This window comes from Myotis nattereri (assembly GCF_964212035.1).
Source record: "Myotis nattereri genome assembly, chromosome: 5".
Classification (NCBI taxonomy): Eukaryota; Metazoa; Chordata; class Mammalia; order Chiroptera; family Vespertilionidae; genus Myotis; species Myotis nattereri.
Window position 1 is genome coordinate 83,706,070 of NC_138080.1, and position 18,690 is coordinate 83,724,759.

General features: G+C 47.9%; 1 protein-coding gene across 3 annotated transcripts in view; it reads right to left on the bottom strand.

Moving 5' to 3' along the window:
* Positions 1-14,730, bottom strand: part of FGF1 (fibroblast growth factor 1) — a 91,280-nt gene extending 76,550 nt beyond the window's left edge. For 2 of the 3 annotated variants that reach the window (XM_081091768.1, XM_081091769.1), the window contains exon 1: positions 4,226-7,660. The gene's annotated coding sequence lies outside the window, so the exon portion shown is untranslated. Of the gene's footprint in view, positions 1-4,225; positions 7,661-14,321 lie in introns of those variants that run through there. The other variant, XM_081091770.1, reaches the window with a different exon arrangement.
* Positions 14,731-18,690: the final 3,960 nt, after the last annotated feature.

The window sequence follows — 18,690 nt, forward strand, 5'->3', positions numbered from 1 at the left end:
GATAATAACAGCACCTCACGCATGGGATGGTTGTGAAGATGGAATGAGAGGATAGCATATGTGAAGGGCTTAGTGCTGTGCCAGGTACGATAACGCAGTGTGCAGTAGGTGTGCTGTCACTGTTATTATTATAAGTAGAGGTCTAGTCCAAGAAAAGTGGTAATTCAGGACAAAGTGATGACAGCAAAGAGGCTAACTGCTGTGTATTCAGGCCACACGACTCTGTTCTCATTAACAGTAATGAAGACAAAGGAACCAGAACAACTGTCAGACCTGGGCGTCCACAATGGTGGTCTGTGGGCCAAAGCATCAGAGACACCCCCCCTACCCGGGAAATGCAGAACCCTGGGTCCCTCGGGAACCCAGCTGGATTAAGACTTCTATGGCAGGACCCAGAAATCTAATTTTTAAGCAAGCTTCCCTACAATTCTTATGCACATGGAAGTTTGAAAACCCCCAGACTGGACCACAGGTCCTAGAGGGGCAAAGGTGAGTCTTGTCCACTAGAAACCCCCACATCTACACAGCCCTAGTGCAAGGTGGGAACGCCTTTCTGATGGAGTCAGAGAAGTGGTCTTGAGCAATTATGCATAAAACAAATTTCTGTAAATCACATTTTGAATGTTCTACTTTGAGGGATTGCATTGGCAAGTCAAGTCATTTACATCAGTGTAAACTTCACTGCACCCAGACACTAAGTTCTGGATTGTCTATTTCTCCTCCCTCCATAACTGGAGTCATCCAGTCTTGACCTCAGGCTTAGCTCAAGATGACCTCCTACCTTAGGCCTGAGGGATAAGGAGCCCTGGCCCAGCATTCTCTGTGCCTCTGTCTCTTGTTAGGCACCATTTCCTCTCTTCTTGGACACCATCACTGTCTGGTTCAGGAGGACCTGAGGCCACCTTGCCTGCATTCATGTCTTGTTCCTGAAGACCTGGTCCCAAAGACTGTAGGTCCTCAGGGTGGCGGCGATTCTGCCCATGGGCCAAGCTGATGTCCTGTACCTCTAGGCAGGGCTTCAAATCCTGGCCTACCTTCTAGATCTTCAAATATCATCTGCTATTGAATTCCTGTCACCAAACTCCACCTACCTCTTAAGACACCTGCAGTGATTCCCCCAGAACACAGCTGGCATACCGGTTAGGAACACAGCCTGGTGTGAGGTGTGGCTCTGCCACTTGGTGACTGTGTGAACTTAGGCAAATGGTCCAGCCCAACACGCCTTAATTCCTGCAGCTACAACACCCCTATTTCATAGGGTTGTTATGAGAATTCAGTGAGGTCATACACGTAAAGTCAAGCACAGTGCTTGGCACAAAGCAAGGGCTCAAGAAACGCTGATAATCAGCAAATCTCCACACAGCACCTCCAGGCTGCCCAAAATGTGGCTCTAGTGGTCACTCACAGAGTGTCATTTTGGACTTTGGAACAAATCCACCTGTGGGCAGCCTTTTCAGTGCTCACCTTTTAATAATCTATATATATAAAAGCCTAATATGCAAATTATCCCCATGGGAGTTCAAATGGTAGACCGATCGCTTGCTATGATGTGAGCTGACCACCAGGGAGCAGTGCGGAATGAAGGGAGGCCCTGGCCGGCACCTGGAAGGCCCAGATTGGCCCTGATCGCTGGCTGGGCCTAGGGACCCTACCTATGCATGAATTTCATGCACCGGGCCTCTAGTAATAACAACAATAAACAATAATAACAAATACATAGTAACCACTATAAACTAGGCACTGTGCTAAGAGCATTACTTATTTGGTCCTTTCAACAACAAGGTTGGTATTTTATTACCCCATTTTACAGATGAGGAAACTGAGGCACGAGGTCACCAAACTAATAAGAGTCAGAATTTGAATTTGAACCTCAGAGAATCTGGCTGCAAAATCTACACACTCAGCCACTATGTTATGCTGCCTTTCTTACATAATAAAATTTAGGAATCAAAATAATCAATATTCACACTCTCCCTCTTCTCTCCCTGTAGGCCACTGGCCCAGTGCTTGTCCTTACTCCTATATCTTGGACACCTTCACTTCCCACCTGAGTTGGACATTCTGCCAGCCCAGCTCGTTCTCCCAGGTAGGTCCCCTCCCTTCTCTATGGTTGAGTGGGCTGGATGCTGTCACATCTTGAGTTAGGACACCTTGTCAGTACTAAATAAATATTTGTTGATTAGCAGATCCTTTCTTGAGGAAAAGATACTCATTCCTGTCCAATTTATATGTCATGTATAGGTGTTAAATTTACCTAAACCAGGGTATGTCTGTGGCAGAAACGACTGAATATTATCTTTCCCATATCTTAACCCGAGGATATTGCCTTCGCCAGGCATGCCTGTTAGATGAGGACCTTCCACTCTGCAGGACCCCTCATCCGGAAGCTAGCACTACAGGGCTGGCTGCTCCATAAGCTGTAGTAGTTGAGTCGGGGACTGCAGAATGCTTGCCAGCAAAGTGAACCAGCACACACTCTGTCCTGGGATCAGACATCCGTCTGTCCCTTTGCTGGCGTAGAAGGAGCATATGGGTGTCCATCCACCATCGTCACTGAAAATATGATCATCATGATTGGTGCTGCCGTAAACTCAAACCACTTAACTGAATTCTGCTTCCTTAAATCCTTTTTTTTTGAACCAGGCAAGCCACATATGGGTAAGTGCACACCAGATTTAGGAGTTTACAAGAAGCACAGTGTTTTCTTCCTTCATTTTTTTTTTTTGTGTGTGTGTTAACTTCGCCGTTGATCAAGTACTTCATTTGCAAATCCATCTACTCCGGTAATAAAGGCAGGCCCTGCAGGAGAAGGGCAGCCCGCCAGCTGCCCTCAGCAGCAGGGTTGGTGATCTTGCCTTCAGACACACAATCTCAGAAGGGGACTTTCCTAGGAAGCCCTCAGTGACCAACACAAAGAAAACAAAGGAAAAGGGAATTTGTGACTATGAATCACAGTCTGAACCAAAATCCACACTTGTTCACACTAATGGCCCCAGTAAACAGCTGGCCAGCCCTTCGCTAGACACCGCTCTGCAAAGCCCATTTCTTTTCAGCCCTTGGCCACCCTCGGGCTGGCTCATCCCCACGCAGAGCCTGGCTCGCCCTCTGCCCAGACGCTCGTGTCCTCCCACTGGTGTTTGTGGAGTGAACTCATAAACAATCCAATCCCTGTAGCGAAGGGAAGGGAAAGTGCTAGTCACCAAAGCAGAAAGGAAGACACAGCAGGAGGGTGGATAGACAGTGAGAGACAGCGCCGTGCTTGCGTTCTGCAGGGCACAGAGAGAGCTCTTGGACTGACAGGTGGGATCAGGTGGGTGCCTGCCCTCTTGGGTCTCCGAAAAATGTGTACTTGGTCCAATGCCTGGAATTCCCACCCCAGCACCCGGAGGTCTGAATTTTTCGAGCGCTCCTGTCTGGAAGCCTTGCATACTTTGGTCATGTAATCGCGATGTGGGTGTGGCTTGGCGTACGTGCCAGAGAATGTGCCCACTGGCTTAGCCATTCCTGCTCCTTCTCTGCCAGTGCCTATCTCAAATGAGGATGTGATTTTCCCAGAAGATCAGAAGGCCAGGTGAGAAGTAATGCAGGTGACCGGTGGGGCTCTCAGAATGCCACCCTATCGAAACACATGCAGATAATCCTACATGTCAGCCCGGTTTTTATAGGAACAGGTTGATTACAATCTAAGGCACCCACCCAGTGGACAAGCTTTCTGAGGCAGCTGAATTTCCAGGCTCCCCGAGTGGGTGAGTGGGACACAGCCACTCGCTAAGGCCACAGCTTTCGACTCTGCCAACCACAAGGGCCGCATCCAGCACTTTAAGTAAATGAGAACATTCCGCCCCCTCCAGTCACCGGCCTGGCAGCAGGGGGGACGGAGATAATGGGGCAGCCTGGTGCAGGATCGTTTTGACAGTCTCTGAACTCCAAGTGCTGGTTTTACGTGCCGGTGCCATTGGCAGGCCCTCCCCCCAGAGCAGTCTGTACCACGGTTTACACCCAGCCAGAGGGGAGCCCCTGGGTGCTCACCTGCAGGCATGCTCTTTGCAGTGGTATCTGCTTAAAACATCGTACTGCCTTCATTTTCCCCTTTTATCTTCCCTCTCCATGGAGCGTTCTACTTGCACTCAGACGCACACACACACACACACACACACACACACTCACACCCTCACATTTGGATATAACCTGCTCTTGTTCCCCAGAACAGAAGCCTGATTCTTACCTGAGGGCTTGCAGGCTGAGGGCTGTGCCTCTCTCCCTCTGAGGGGAAGGGAATCCGCCTGGCGTCCTCTGCTGTGTTTGTCACTGTCACTGCGCTGCAGTGCTTCCCTGGCAGGCTCAAGCCGGCTCTCTCTCTCTCTCCCTCTCTCTCTCTCCCTCTCTCTCCCCGCAGTTCTGTGTGGGGAGAGGGAACGGGCCGTGGCATGCACACCGGGTTGCTGGTCCGCCTCCAGACACCATGCCACAGAGCCGGCTACCAGTCCACGGGGCTGTGTGGGAGGCAGGGAGGCAGTTGGGAGGGGGAGCGGACCTGAGGTGTCAGCCTTTGGGTCTCTCCCTGGCCTTGTTTATCAGCAGAGGGGACCTGCCTTTAGACAACCACCCACAGAAACGTACACAGAGCTCTAAGCGCTCCCCACTCTGGACAGCTAGCAGCAGGCCCAGGAACGCGGAGCTATTGGCCAGCAGAGAAGGGAGGCCGAGACAGCAGACAGTGGCAGCAACCATCCGGGTGTTGTTTTAGCGTGGTTTGTCTAGGGGCAAATGGCTGCACCGAACGGACTACTGGCCCGTCTGAGCAGAATCCTGTTTATTTTGAGGCCTTGGTTGCCAGGGAAACAGCAGGTCGCGGCTCAGAGATGCTTCTCTGGAATCAGAAGGCTGCTCTGTCATCTGGCATCGCTGCACAGGGTGTAGGTGTCTGTGTGTGGCAGAGTGTGTGTGTCTGTCTGTCTGTGGCGTTCCCAGAGCCAAGCCTTGCAGAGGATGTTTTGCAAAGCCATGCGAGGCAGTGGCCATCTAGGTTAGGGCTGCAGAGAGACTATTCCGCACCAGTGGTCAAGCCTGTCCCTGCTGCACCAGGCGGGCCGTCAGGTGAGCCCAGCTGCAGGGGTGGGGATTTCTTCAGAGGACCATGCACACCATCGTTATGCCATGGCCAGGAATGGGGTAAGAAAGGCAGGAAGCGGCCTGTGCAAATCACTCTTTGGCTAGCAGGTGAGGACTGAAGATGGGCTGAAAGGCATGGACCAGGAAGTGTCTTTGAAGAGACCAAAAGGAAACAGGATGAAGAGTCCCCTCCTTGTTCATGTGAGCCTGGGAGGTGTGAGTGTGAGAGCTGTGTGTGTGCGTGCGTGTGGGCAAGCCTCCCCACCTGATGAGTCAGATAGACAGGTACAGCTTGACCTGTTGGAACTGGAAACATGCTCTCTGGCCTCTCCCTCCTCCTGGAAGCTGGAGGTGGAAGCTTGTACTCCACACTCGTCATGGTCACCCAGGGAGCCTTTCCTGTGCCCTCTGCAGGGCTGAGCCTCAGAGAAGCTCGTCTCACCTCCTGTGACAGAGCTAGAGGCACACCCATCACGTGACTCGGATCGTGATGAGCAGCAGCTCTCCTAAAAGGGACCTGAAGGAGCAGAAAAAGGTTGTTTCTCCAAACTTTATTAACTGGAACCTCCATGAACTGCCAATTACTTCCACATAGTCAGGTACTTATAGTTTACTTAGAAAAATATTAATCTTGCCCTGGCCAGGTGACTCAGTTGGTTGGAGTGTTGTCTTATGCACTGGAAGATCGCAGGTTCGATTCCCGGTCAGGGCACATACTCAGGTTGTGGGTTCGATCCCCGGTTGGGGTGCTTATGGGAGGCATCCAATCAGTGTTTATCTCACACATCGATTATTCTCTCTCCCTTCCTCTCTCTCTAGAATCAATGAAAAATATACCCTCAGGTGAGGATTAAAAATAGTAATCTCCCTGAGTCTCTGCATGATTCCCATGGGCCTTCTGAATAATAGAAAGATAAAAATATTTCGGATAATTGTCTTCTCAATATTGGAGAATTATGCTGCATTGGTGTATGTGGTGTATATGTGTGTGTTAACTCTTTCTCACCACGTGGAATGATAGATTTTTAAGTGAGGAAATACCCTAAAAGTCCGAGGCCAGAGATGTGGTTGAGTGTCCCCAGGGTGCACCCCTGGTTAAAGTCCTCCCTGTGCCTGAAACCAGGTTAACACCCTTGAACCTGCCCACTCTATGGGGTTGACCATTCCTGGGCAACTCAGCCCTCCAGGACTTGGAATTTCTTCCCTCTTCACAGAGATGAATAACAAGCTCGTAACCACTTCTTCCCTGCAAGCTGGCAGGATTATTGTGACAATCAAACGTGCTAAAGTGTGAGAGCACCTTAAAACTGCAAGGTAGTGTAAGTCATTACTGCAGTTTTATTTCTCCATTACATGCAGTTGCGAGATGCTGTTAAACACAAATTGCGCAGCTCTTGGGCAAAGGATCGCCCCCTCGCTACTGAGAAAAATGAATTTCCTTACTGCATATCAGGTGTTCAGAAATGATCCTGTCCAAATGCTGGGAAAGAATGGCACCTTGGGTCCTTAAAGTATTTACTGTAAGAGAATTCCCTTCAGTGTTGAAATTTCTTAAAATTGCAGTTTAACATCCCTCAGGTTCCCTATTTATTTCAACTTCCAGGTCAAGTATCTAGATTTATCTTTTCAATAATATACAGTCAGATGGTTTGAGTCATGAAATATGTTAATGCTTTTTGGCCTCACCGTTATTTAGTGTGGGAAGGGACATGGAGGTTGCCTAGTTTAAAAGTCTGGACTCAGAATAGCTCCAGCTCTGGGCCAAGAAATAGTCTATTGAAATAATAGCTGTGGAAGCCATGTATTAGGCACCCACAGCACGCTAGACCCAATACACAGAATGTAACAGGAACCCCATCTCCCCTCAGAGTTCTGAGACCACTTTTAATGACCTTGCTGCTGTGAATAAAACCTTATAATCAAGTCTGCTAGCGCTGCAGAGGCTGGGTCTGAGCCAGGAAGAAAAGGACAGATTTGGAGGACCAACAAAAGTCCTAGTAGAAGCCCAGTAGGTTCATCCACAGAGGTGTGGCCTTGGGCGAGTCATCCATGTCTGAGATGTGGCCGCTGCCGAAGGTGAGACTTTGTCCTTCCGCATCCTAAGAGATTGACTCACCCCTGAGCATTTCCACAGCTGCTATTTTAGAAAGTGGCTCTAACCCTCTCATAAGCACTTCAGAAGGATAATAAAAGAGGATGGGGTATTGCCACGATTTTACTTATTCTGGGCTCAGTGTGTCTGAAAATCAGGACATAAAACAATCATTTTTAAATTTTGTTGTTGTTAATCCTCACCCAAGGATATTTTCCCCCTTGACTTTTAGAGAGAGTGGAAGGGAGGGGTAGAGGCAGAGAGAGAGAAACATGGATGTGAGAGAGAGACAGCGATTGGTTGCCTGCCTCTCCCCTGCACTGGCCCCGGGTGGGGATCTATCCTGCAACCGAGGTATGTGCCCCTGATGGGAATAGAAACCGAGACCCTTCAGTCTGCAGGCCAACACTCTAACCACTGAGCCAAACTGGTCGGGGCAGAGGACCACTTTTTAACTGCACCAACAAGAAAAAAGAATCAGAGCATGAGAGAATCAGCAGGGTCCGACATGTCCCCAATAAATACATTTTCTTTCTCTCCAGGTATAACATATGTAAGCCCTGGCTTCTTGTCCTTGGATCTTAAAGCTGACATTCAATATTTGCTGTAAAATTTCTCCTTTGTTCATCCTGTTTACATAAGTGACACAGTTAGGTGGAATGCACACCAGACACACTGCATTTTCTTTCTAATCTCATTTGACCTTGATGGGACTCAACAAATCTGCATCAGCTGACAGGGGAAATCAGACGCTGCGTGCCACTCTCTCCCTCCAGCGAAGGATTTCTTCTGTTTATGCCCAATCATGCAATTAGATGAAGGGCACGCTGGCCTCCTGGTGAACCTGCTGCCAAGAAGAAGGAGGGGAGCGATCTGACAAACACGCAGAGGGAAATGCAGCAGACGTCCACGGGAAACTGTAGTAGTTGCCCAAGGAGACCTCATAACCACAAATATCACCGGAGCTGCAGGGCTGACACGGGGTCCGGTGGTTTCCAGTGGGAAGGTGCCTCGCCCTGTCCCCATTATAATACAAGAACAGGAGTCACACCACTCTGTCAGCCTGACCCTCCATCACCCTGTGGGCAGGATGCTTGCAAGGGCCACACCCATGGGAGATGGGCTTCCTCTCTCTGACATGATCACCATCACTTATTCTATTTTATGTTTCCCTCTATCTCAGTTTTTCAATCTTTATTTTAAAATATTTTATCTTTAAAGAGTAGTAATGCTTTGTGCACATCATAAAAATGTACAATACACTGAAAGGTATAAAATGACCCTCACTAACCCCCTTTTCCCCAAAGGTAACCACTATTAACTTTTTTTTTTCTGGATCCTTTCAAGGAAAAAAAATGTCTTTGTACTCCTGAATGTGCGTATGCTTAAAAAAAATTTCCTATGTCCTGCATTGCTGTTTGTTTTTCATTTAATAATGGATCTTTGCACATTGGCCTAGTGCATCCAAGCACCAACATTCCTTGTCTTAATTATTGCAATATCCTCTCAGCTGCCCTCCCTGCTTCTACCCTTAACCCCTACAGTTCATTCCAGAGGGATCCTGCTAAAAGGTAAACAGATCATGTCCCTACTTGCTCAAAACTCTCCATTGCCTTTCCCTTGCACTAAGAACAAAAGCTGAGCTTGCTACCAACACCTGCCTCTTGAAGCCCATCCCCTGCTCACCCCTTGCTTATTGTGCTCAGTCACCCTGCTCCTCATATAAGCCAAGCATGGTCCTACCTCAGGGCCTTTGCACTTGCCGTTCCCTCTGTCTACAGTGTCTGCATTTATTTTCTGCCCCTGAATTCTTTGCATGGCTGACTCTTGCTTACCACTCTGGTCTCGTTTTAGACCATCTCCTCCCTGACCACTTGTTCTAAATCAGCCCCTCTCCACTGTCCTTCACATAGGTCTTTTCCTTCATAGATCCTACTACTATCTGAAAATTACTGTATTCAGTTATTAGTTTTCTGTCTCCCCCTACCACACACACACTGGGATGTAAACTTCATGAGGAGACAGGAATTTAATCTGTCTTATCACCATTATAGTCTTAGTCCCTAGACCAGTACTTCTCAAACTCAAATGTGCATCAGAACCACCTGGATTGCTGGGCCCCAACCCCAGAGTATCTAATTCAGTAGGTCTTAGGTGGGCCTGGGAATCTGCATGTCTAACAAGTTCCCAGGTGATGCTGCTGGTCCAGGGACCACACTTCGGAACGACCTGTCTAGATAGTGCCTATTAGATACTCAGTGGGTGCTGCATATATATTTGTTACACGAAGGCATGGGTCTGAACATAGATCTGCCACCTTCTTTGTAGGGGCATTTCCACTTTGTAGTTCTATTTCCACTTTCATATTTACTTATACATTATTTGTGATAGGAGGCCCCCAGTTTTTTTCAGCTCCATTGATTTGTCAGCAGATGATTAGAAACCTACAGTTTGGTCCACAGGGGGCCAGTTAGAATTACCTCTGGTTCTCCGTCTCAGTAAAATGTCAAACTGAAAGGTGGTGTGACCCTCACCTGACATGTGACAGAGAACTTGACCCAGGACTCATCGATCAGGCCTCCCCTGAAATTGTTTAACAACAGATCTGTTGGCTCGGACTCTGTGTCAGTCGCTGGGAGGTGCTCAGATGGTCTACCTAGACCCCAGGTTATGAAATACAGAGAGCACGGTGGCTTTTTGTGAGTCACAAAAACACCCTTGAGACTCTCACAAGGTCTATAACCCTTTCCCTGTGTACAAACTTTCTCTCTCACTCACTTTTTTTTCTTACATTTAATTTCAGAAAGTTATAAAACACCCTAAACTCATTTTAAGCCCACATTTAAAATTCTCACTCTAATCATTAGTTAGCTATTTGGCGAAACAACTACACATGCACACACAAAAAAACCTGGACCCCCCCATTTGTTGCTTAAATTCCCGAGGAATTGCAGCTTTAACTATAATAAGACAAACCTTAAAGGAAAACATTACAGAAAAGCATGAGAGGAACTCATCGTTATCATTGTCGAATGGGGAATGCTTTTGGAAGCATGATTGGAAACCCAGAAATGGAAATAGAATAGTGAGACCATAAAATTTTAAATGATCTGTACAAAGAAGAAGGAAAAAGCTCCCCCTAGTTTAGACTGTGGAGAAATCTATGGATCCGATGTTTCCCATCTATATATTTTCTACCTGAAGTATCTGGGTGGCCCGTGGCCAATGCAGTGAGTCAAGACATAAGCTCATCAGGGCAAACAGGGTGAGACCACATCTTTTCAGAAGCCCTGTCACTGGGTTCAGGATCTCATTAGCCATGGTTTGGGTTTTTCACATCTTCGCTGTGATATAATTCATATACCATGCAGTTCGCCCATTTAAAGTATACAACTACGTGGTCTTAGTATATTTACAAAGTTGTACAGCCCTCACCTAGTTTTAGAAGATTTTTGTCATCCCCAGAAGAACCTCCAGGCACATTAACAACCATTCCCCATTCCCCACTCCAGCCAGACCCAGGCAACCACTAATCTACTTTCTGTCTTGATAGATTTGTCTGTCCTGGCCATTTCAGATGAATGGAATCATACAGTCTGGGTTTCTTTCCCTTAAAAAGCATAATGTCCTTAAGGTTCATCTGTGTTGCATCATGTACCCAAACGTCCTTCCTTTTATTGCTGAGTAATATTTCATCGCATGGATAGGCCACGTTTTATTTATCCACTCACCAGTGAATGGACATTTGGCACCTTTCCTCTGGCTGTCATGCATAGCGCTGCTATGAGCATCAGTGTGCAAGTTTTGTGTGGGCATGTTTTCATTTCTCTTGTGTTTAGCAGTGGTTTTCCTCTTAAAGATTTATCCAAAGAACTGTTCTTCCTTTTGGCTTTCACTTTTTTCTATTATAACCCCCAGGAGAAGCAAGCAGGCTTGGATCCTAAAGACTCAGAGCTCCTCTATCCCCAGCCCTGGCCCTTCTCTGCTCCTGTGTGATCTGGATGTGACTCAGTCTCACGGCGACTCAGTTGTGAGCACCGGCACTGGGACCCTCTCACGGGATATTGTGAGGACTCCCGACATCAATCAGATAGGATCTGCTCTTGAGAAGAGGCTCACCCACAGGTTAGTATGCAGATACCCCCTGCACCACAGGTGACTGCACCAGCCTTGAGGCCAGGGTCTGGGTGTAGAGGCACAGATAGTATAAAAAATCAGTGACCATTTTCTCAAGAGTTTGGCTTTCTTTGCGATCAGAATTTGGCTGCTTTCAGAATCCTGCAAGCCACCTCGGAGGAAGGCCTCCTGCCTGGGCCCCCTGGTCTGGGGGCGGGAGAAAGGTCAGGGTCATGCCTAATGATGGGCAGCCAGAGGGGCAAGCCCGCATTCTAAGGCCCGCGCTCCAGCTACTGTTCCCCAAAGACTAGTCTACCCTCATCTAATCAAAAAGCACCTGCTCTCTACAGACCCCGGAGGCACCTCCTTTTGTACAGTCGCTGTGCTCTTGACCTTCTTGTTGGCTCTGGGGTAGGGTGTGACCCTGCACTATTGGGTACATCTAATAAGGACTCCTTGTAGAGGCACTGGGAGCACAGGTGGCAGAAGAGGGATCTAAAATATCTGAGCTCCCTCATGCTTCCTGACCAATCATTTGTGCCTCTTGCTCTTTAAAATCAGGCACCAGGAAGCCCCACTGATAAACATGTAAATGATTAATTTAACAGGAAATGAGAGGCAGGCATGCCTGGGCTCTAACTCCCATGTCACCAATTACTAGCTGTATGATCTAGAACAAGTCTGTTCTCTCAGACTCAGTCTTCCCATCCAGTAAATGGGAATAGTAGCAGTAATTGCCCGTTAGGGTCATTGTGAGGATTATCTGACACAATGCCTATAGGGACCCCAGCATACCTTCAGAGTTCAATCAATGTTTGCTATAATTATCATATTACTTTTTAAATCAGAATTAAGGACCTCAAGAAACCTAGCCATCCTCTCTAAGCTGTTCAGTAAGGCAGGTTTTCTATTGCTCAATTAATTGGAAGCACTTAATCGGGCACCAACTATGCGTTAGACACCACAGAGAGGGCTGGGGACGGAATTGAATTTCCCCCCAGAAATGTAAAATTCAAGCTGCGAGAGAAACTTAGATGCATGAAGTTCTCCACGAACATGTGCACAGATAATGCTGAGAGCCAGTGCCGTCCCGCTCAGAGAGGGAGACAGCCGAAAAGGCAGGCAGGCCCGATGAGGCCTCGGGGAGGCAGCACCCCTGCCCTTGAAAGGCAAGATGGGTTCACAGCAGCAGAGCAGAGGGAGACAGAAGTGGGGAGGGGAGACCTGCGTGAGCACAGGGTGTCCAGTGGGTCTGGACATGGTGTTTGATCTGGGGACTGAGCCACAGTCACTTCCCACTGCCAGGGGTCTCTGGAAGAAATGCCATGCCCTGGGTTCTTCTGCTCACCTGTTCTGATCATTGTCCTTGCATTGCAACCTCTGCCACTAAGAAGTGTGTGGGGCTATAAGAGAGAAAAGGAGGAGGAGTTGTGTTGGGAGAGCTTTGGCTCTTATTTTATTTTATTTTAAATATATTTTATTGATTTTTTACAGAGAGGAAGGGAGAGGGATAGAGTTAGAAACATCAATCAGCTGCCTCCTGCTCACCCTCCACTGGGGATGTGCCTGAAACCAAGGTACATGCCCTTGACCGGAATCGAACCTGGGACCTTTCAGTCCACAGGCCGACGCTCTATCCACTGACCCAAGCCGGTCAGGGCAAGAGATTTGACTCTTAATGGAGACCATCGCACAGAGCAGCAGAGACACAGCCTTAGCTGTCCTGCCCCCTTCTCCAGGCCCAGCACCTTCAGCATCTGTGGGGACCCAGCCCTTCATGGCCTTCAGTCCATGTGGTTTGGGGACAGGGATGGCTACAGCCCCAGGGAGGGATGGGCAGAGTACCCACACTGGTTCATTGAAATATGCCCCTGAGACGGTAGCTAGAACTGCTGTAGGGTGGCCGTGCCAGTAGGGTGTCAGCCTGGACTTGGCTGCCAGCCATCTCGCCACCATGATAGATAAGTCTTCCTGGGAATAGAATAGGACACAGGGAAGCAAAGCCAAAAAATGGGGAGAGATGGATGCGAGATGCCACTGTCTGCCCAGCTGCATCTTACCACACCAAAGCCCTGGCCGTTTCAGTCACGCAAGGGGGAACATTTCCTTTTTGTTTTGCCTACATCCCCACAGGCGAGGTTTCAGTCCATTGTTACTAAAAGAATCCTGACTTATTCAGGCAGTTGTCTTGCTCCCACCAGCATTGTGTTGGCCTATCCCTAGCGTAGACATTTGTAGTCCATAGCCGAGGGGCGGTGTGCGACCAGGAATAATGGTACCTGTGCACGAGTGATGGAGACCTCTATACTTGTCCCTAAATGCGCGCAGGTAAATGTCACGTGTTTGGGAGTGCGCAGATGTGAGAAGGAGAAACCAAGACTCTGCAAAATATCTTTCTCTTCTTGGTGCTTTGACTCTGCTGACAGAATAATTCTCCCCAAACCTTTGGTTTTGTTCCTCTTGTTCTCAAACAAAAAGCATTCTTCGATCTGTTAGGTAGGTTTTGCAGGGCCCTGAGAAGCCAGGAAGAGATGGAGAAGGGGCTGAGGGGAAAGGAAGCTCCACATACCCCATTTCCGTGCTTTCCCCTTTTGCCCAATTACCACGAGTCAGCTGGCATCCCTTCATTTCCTACTTCATGCAGGGCTTTTAAACACGAAGCATTAACTCTCCTGTAATGGGATTTGTCTAACGATTTCCTGCGAAATGTCTTCGTGGGTCTCAGCAAAGATAATTCACTCGGTAGGAATCGCTTCCTGCTTCCCCCCAGTTAAGGACTAGACCTACCCCGTTCTTTCCGGGAGCAAATGGGCCTCCGAATGCAAGAAGGGAGTCCAGGGATATTTACTCTAGCATCCATCACGGACTCAAGTCTGCCGCAGAGACTCAGATCGGGGAGCAGAGGGGGGAGGGGGTGGGGAGAGCATTCATGCTGAGGCAAGCCTGAAGCCAGACAGAGTCCAGGGCAGTCTGAGCCCCTTGGAGAAACGGATGTACTCACCTCTCTGCTTTGGCTCTGGGGCACTTTCTCTCTGGGGCCACGGCAGCCGCAACAGTCTACAGCGGCCACCCTGTCCTACCAGGACCAGGGCCGGCCGGCCGCGGCAGCAGGAAGGGAGTTTCCATTCGCCATCAGAAGGGAGTGTCCTTCAACAAAAGGAGGATTCGAGGCTGTTGGATCACTTGTCTTCTCCCTCCTGCTCCTTCTCTGGTGTGAGTGGAGCTCAAGGGAGCCCCAAGAGATGGGCTGGGTGCCAGCCACACGCCACACCCTCCTCGGTACAGGTTGTTTTCCCGTCTCGGAGCCTGGAGAGGAGGCGGCAGAGGGGTCCCCAGGTCACCCTCCTGGGGTGCCTGTCGGTGCGGCCGAGGCTGGTGCACCCACGGGAAGCCCAAGGACGAGCACTTGCGTATTTATTTCTCCCCCTCCCATGTGATCTTATTTTTGGACTGGACACGAGAGCTATTTGGGGGCTGGCCAGCTGCCAGGTGAAAGGACAGTTATCTCGTCCAAGTTGTCTCCATGCCCCTCGGAACTAGTCCCTGGTACCTTTCCCCACGGCAGGCAGTGGGGAGGGGTCTCGCCCGGAGCCTTACTTTGAATATAGCCAAGCAATTGGCCCAAATGACTAACTTTATTTCCACTAGTTCACCCCCCTCTTGGAGGTTTCACAGCGGATAAGTGCAGTGAACAAAGCAATTGCTTTTATGTCGGAGGTGGCGACACGTCATCTAGTCCACATACGTAGGGCCGTCACGGACACACTGCTTTAGACACTCAGACCCTCTTAGCAACATCGGGGTGGGGGTCCCCGGCCCTGGGAGGCACAGTGTCAAGGAGCTAGGCTCCAACGTTGACTCCCCCAACTCTGTGTTCCTCCTCCGGCTGTTTCTGCTTCTAACTCATAGGCTTGTAAAACGTAGGACATTTATTGAACAGCCTGATTCCGATCCTTCCTCCTCAGACCGGAATGGGAAGTTCGGAGACACTCCTGCCTGGCAAAGTGCCCATGGAGTGTCACGCCCTTCGCCATCATCACCATTGCTTACTGAGCTCCTGCCACATGTCCGTCATATGCTGCCCACCTTTCCTGCACTGTGCCCCTCGTCCTCAGACAGCCCGTGAGGAAGGCTGCCTTGTTCTGATTGGCATCAGGGAGGCAGAGGCTGGCTCCAAAGGTGAGCCTCCCTCTGTCTGACTCCAGGGCAGATGCTTCTCGCCCTTGGCTCACTGTCTCCTGAAGCAACACATTATTGAGATGTCGCTGTTACTCTCCTCTCATTACAGGAAAAGCAGAAACCTCACGGTTGACTCAGTCCCTTGACTTCAGTCCTCAATGTTTCCCCCCCAAACTCAGTTCTCGAAGGGGAGAAAGAGGGAATGAGGTTTTCACCTGTTTACAGTCCCAGGCAGTGATTCTAGGTACAGAATGCAGAGTCTCTGGCCTCCTCCTCCCGGTTTCCTGTGAATAATTCACTGTGCGACAGCACACAGCGGAGAGGACGGGGCTGGGCCGCCCGGGCCGGGCTCCCTGCAGCGTTCAAAGTGAGTTGCCCTTTCTCTCTGCCAACCTGAGGGCGAGCCTGAGATGGAGCCCAACGGCTTGTCCAACACTGCCCTCTGCAGGCCACCAGGCTGCATTACCCCCAGGGTGATGGTTTTGAAGACTTTCCAAGGGGCACACACCAAGGATTCCTTTTAGAGAATCACCGTCCAGGTTCTCGATTTCTATAGGGACTCTTCCCTCAAGCTGGCTTGCCTGAGAATGTGTCTGGGTTCACACTCTTCACAAGTCTTGCCAAGTTGCCATTGCGCCAAATGTAAAAATCTCCAGGTCCAGGCCCCAAACTGGAAGCTTCCTTTAATAATTTAATTCAGCTCCCCTTAATAATTATTTAAGGAGTTTTTATTTATTTAACAGCCTTGTTTCTTCCATCCCTTGAACTTGAGGAACAGTACTGTGAAAGCAAATGTAGAAAATATTGGAAAGGATAACAAATGAATAGGTACATTTAAAGAATGATGTCACAGTTTAATTTTTAAATTCCAATATTACAATATGCTGGAAGTTATCTTGAATATATATGGACTTAATGATGAACGTTTTAAAAAGCACAGAAGCAAAAGTGGGTAAAGACTGCTATACCCTAGTGCTGACTAATTACAGGCTGCCATCCATCCATCCATCCATCCAACACACACTGAGCACCTAATATGTGTCAGGCATTGTTTCAGGCACTAGATATAAAAATGGTGAACAAAAAAAAATGATAGGTAACATGCCAAATTCTAGGAAGTTGAGTGAGGGGCACAGAATAAGTTAATAATTACTGCAATAAATGTAAGAATTCACTTTGATAAGTATTTCTAAGGAGGGGTATTTGGAAATTAGAGAATGCATAATGGGGATTTACAATGTATAATGAGGTTGACCTAACTCATGGGGGACGTGCCAGGTGGCCCTAGAGAAGTGAAATCTGGACCAAGAATAAGACATTCAGGAATCTCTGTGAACATCCATGAAGAAAGGTCATTTTAATGTGGGAGAATTGGGTAGAAATGGGATCAAACTTTATGGTCGGTTGTTTTTAGAAAGGGCCTTTGCCCTTAGACAAATACAACCCATATTATAAATCAGTGGTTCTCAACCAGGAGCCATGTTTCCTCAGGGGACACTTGGCAATTTCTGGAAACATTCTGATTACTGTAACTGGGACTGTACTAGTGGCGCCTACTGGGTCAGGGCCAGAATGCTGCTAAACATTCTACAACGTACAAGACAGCCCCACAATGAAGAAGTGTCCAGCCCTAGAAGTCAATAGTGTCTAGGTTGAGAAATCCTGTTACAGATGAGGGCAGGGCAGGCCCAACAAGTGTCTACAGTGGATGTGGATTCATTTGTTCATTCATTCATTCATTCATTCATTAAACAAATCCTTATTCAGTGCCCACTGTGTTTAAGATACTAATCCAGCCATATGAGGCACCTCCTAACTAAAATCATGGCCTCAAATGGCCTGTCTTAGTTGTGTTTCTGTCACTAGCCTAAAATTTCCACCATTAGAATGGTAGCAAAACTGGACTTATTGTCTATAGAAAGAAGACATTAATGTATTAATATCATTCACAAAATGGTCACCGAAGCATTGTTTGTACTAGTGAAAACAGCCTAAATGTCTGTTAACAGGGAATGGTTACTTAATTATGGTACTGCTATACAATGATATACTAAACAGCCAATAAAAGGAAAGAGGCACATCTCTTTGAGATGCTGCTGAAAATAACCATGAAGTACTATTAATAGAAAAAAATTCAGCATAGTAGATAGAGTATAATTGATCTGATCTGTGTTTTTAAAATTGGTTTATGTGTGTGTTTGCATGTACATCCAGTTCCTGGAGAAATTCTCACCAAATTCTTAAGCACAGCTACCTCTAGGGGGCAGAAGAAAACCCTATAACATGTTCATTGAGATGGGCTCTCTACCCAACTTCTTCCTTTCGCCTGATTAGATTCTCCCCAGCTCATCCTCTCCGTTACTACCAATATTCATCCATCACCACTTCTAGAAATCCTTGAACTTCCAGCACAATATCCATGTCTCATTGTTAAGTCCAAGCGCTTCCAAACTTGCATCTAGCAGTCTTCACAGGCTCTTCTTGGGTGCTGCTCTCACTGCCCCAGCCCTGTTTCCACCTCACCTCCCTGGAGCTTAAGCCACAGTGAACTCACCAGAACACATCACTCTATCAAAACTGGGTCACCTCTGTGGCTGGAAAAAAAGTCCTTTTCTCTTTGTACCAGTGCTAATCAGGACAGACAGGGTTATACTGTGGCTATAAATAATCCCCAAATGACAGTGACTTAAAGTAACAAAGGTTTATTTATTTCTCATTCATTGACATTAACATGTCCATTGACAGGTTGGCTGGCAAGCTCTGCTCCCTGTCATTCTCAATCAAGGACCCAGACTGAGGGAAAGGGGAGATATGCTTACTAACACACCAGCACCTGGAAGTTACCTCTACTCACATTTCATTGGCCAAGACAAGTTTGATGGCCACACCTAGCATTCAATGGGGTGGAGAATTTCAATCCTCTTATTTGCTTGGAAAGTGGAGAGTCATAAATATGTGGGGAAGGTGAATTCTATGATTGTTGGGTGCAATATTCTATATATGTCCATGAGGTCAAGTTTGCTAATTTTGTTCTCATAATCTCCATCCTTACTCAGTTGTCTGGTCACTTCTGCTTGTGGTTTTCGTCGATCTTAGCTTCAGATTTCTAAAGCAGCCTTATAAGGTATGTACAATTGACCTTTTTATCATTATGTATCCCTCATTAGCTGTAGTAATGCTTTTTGCCTTAA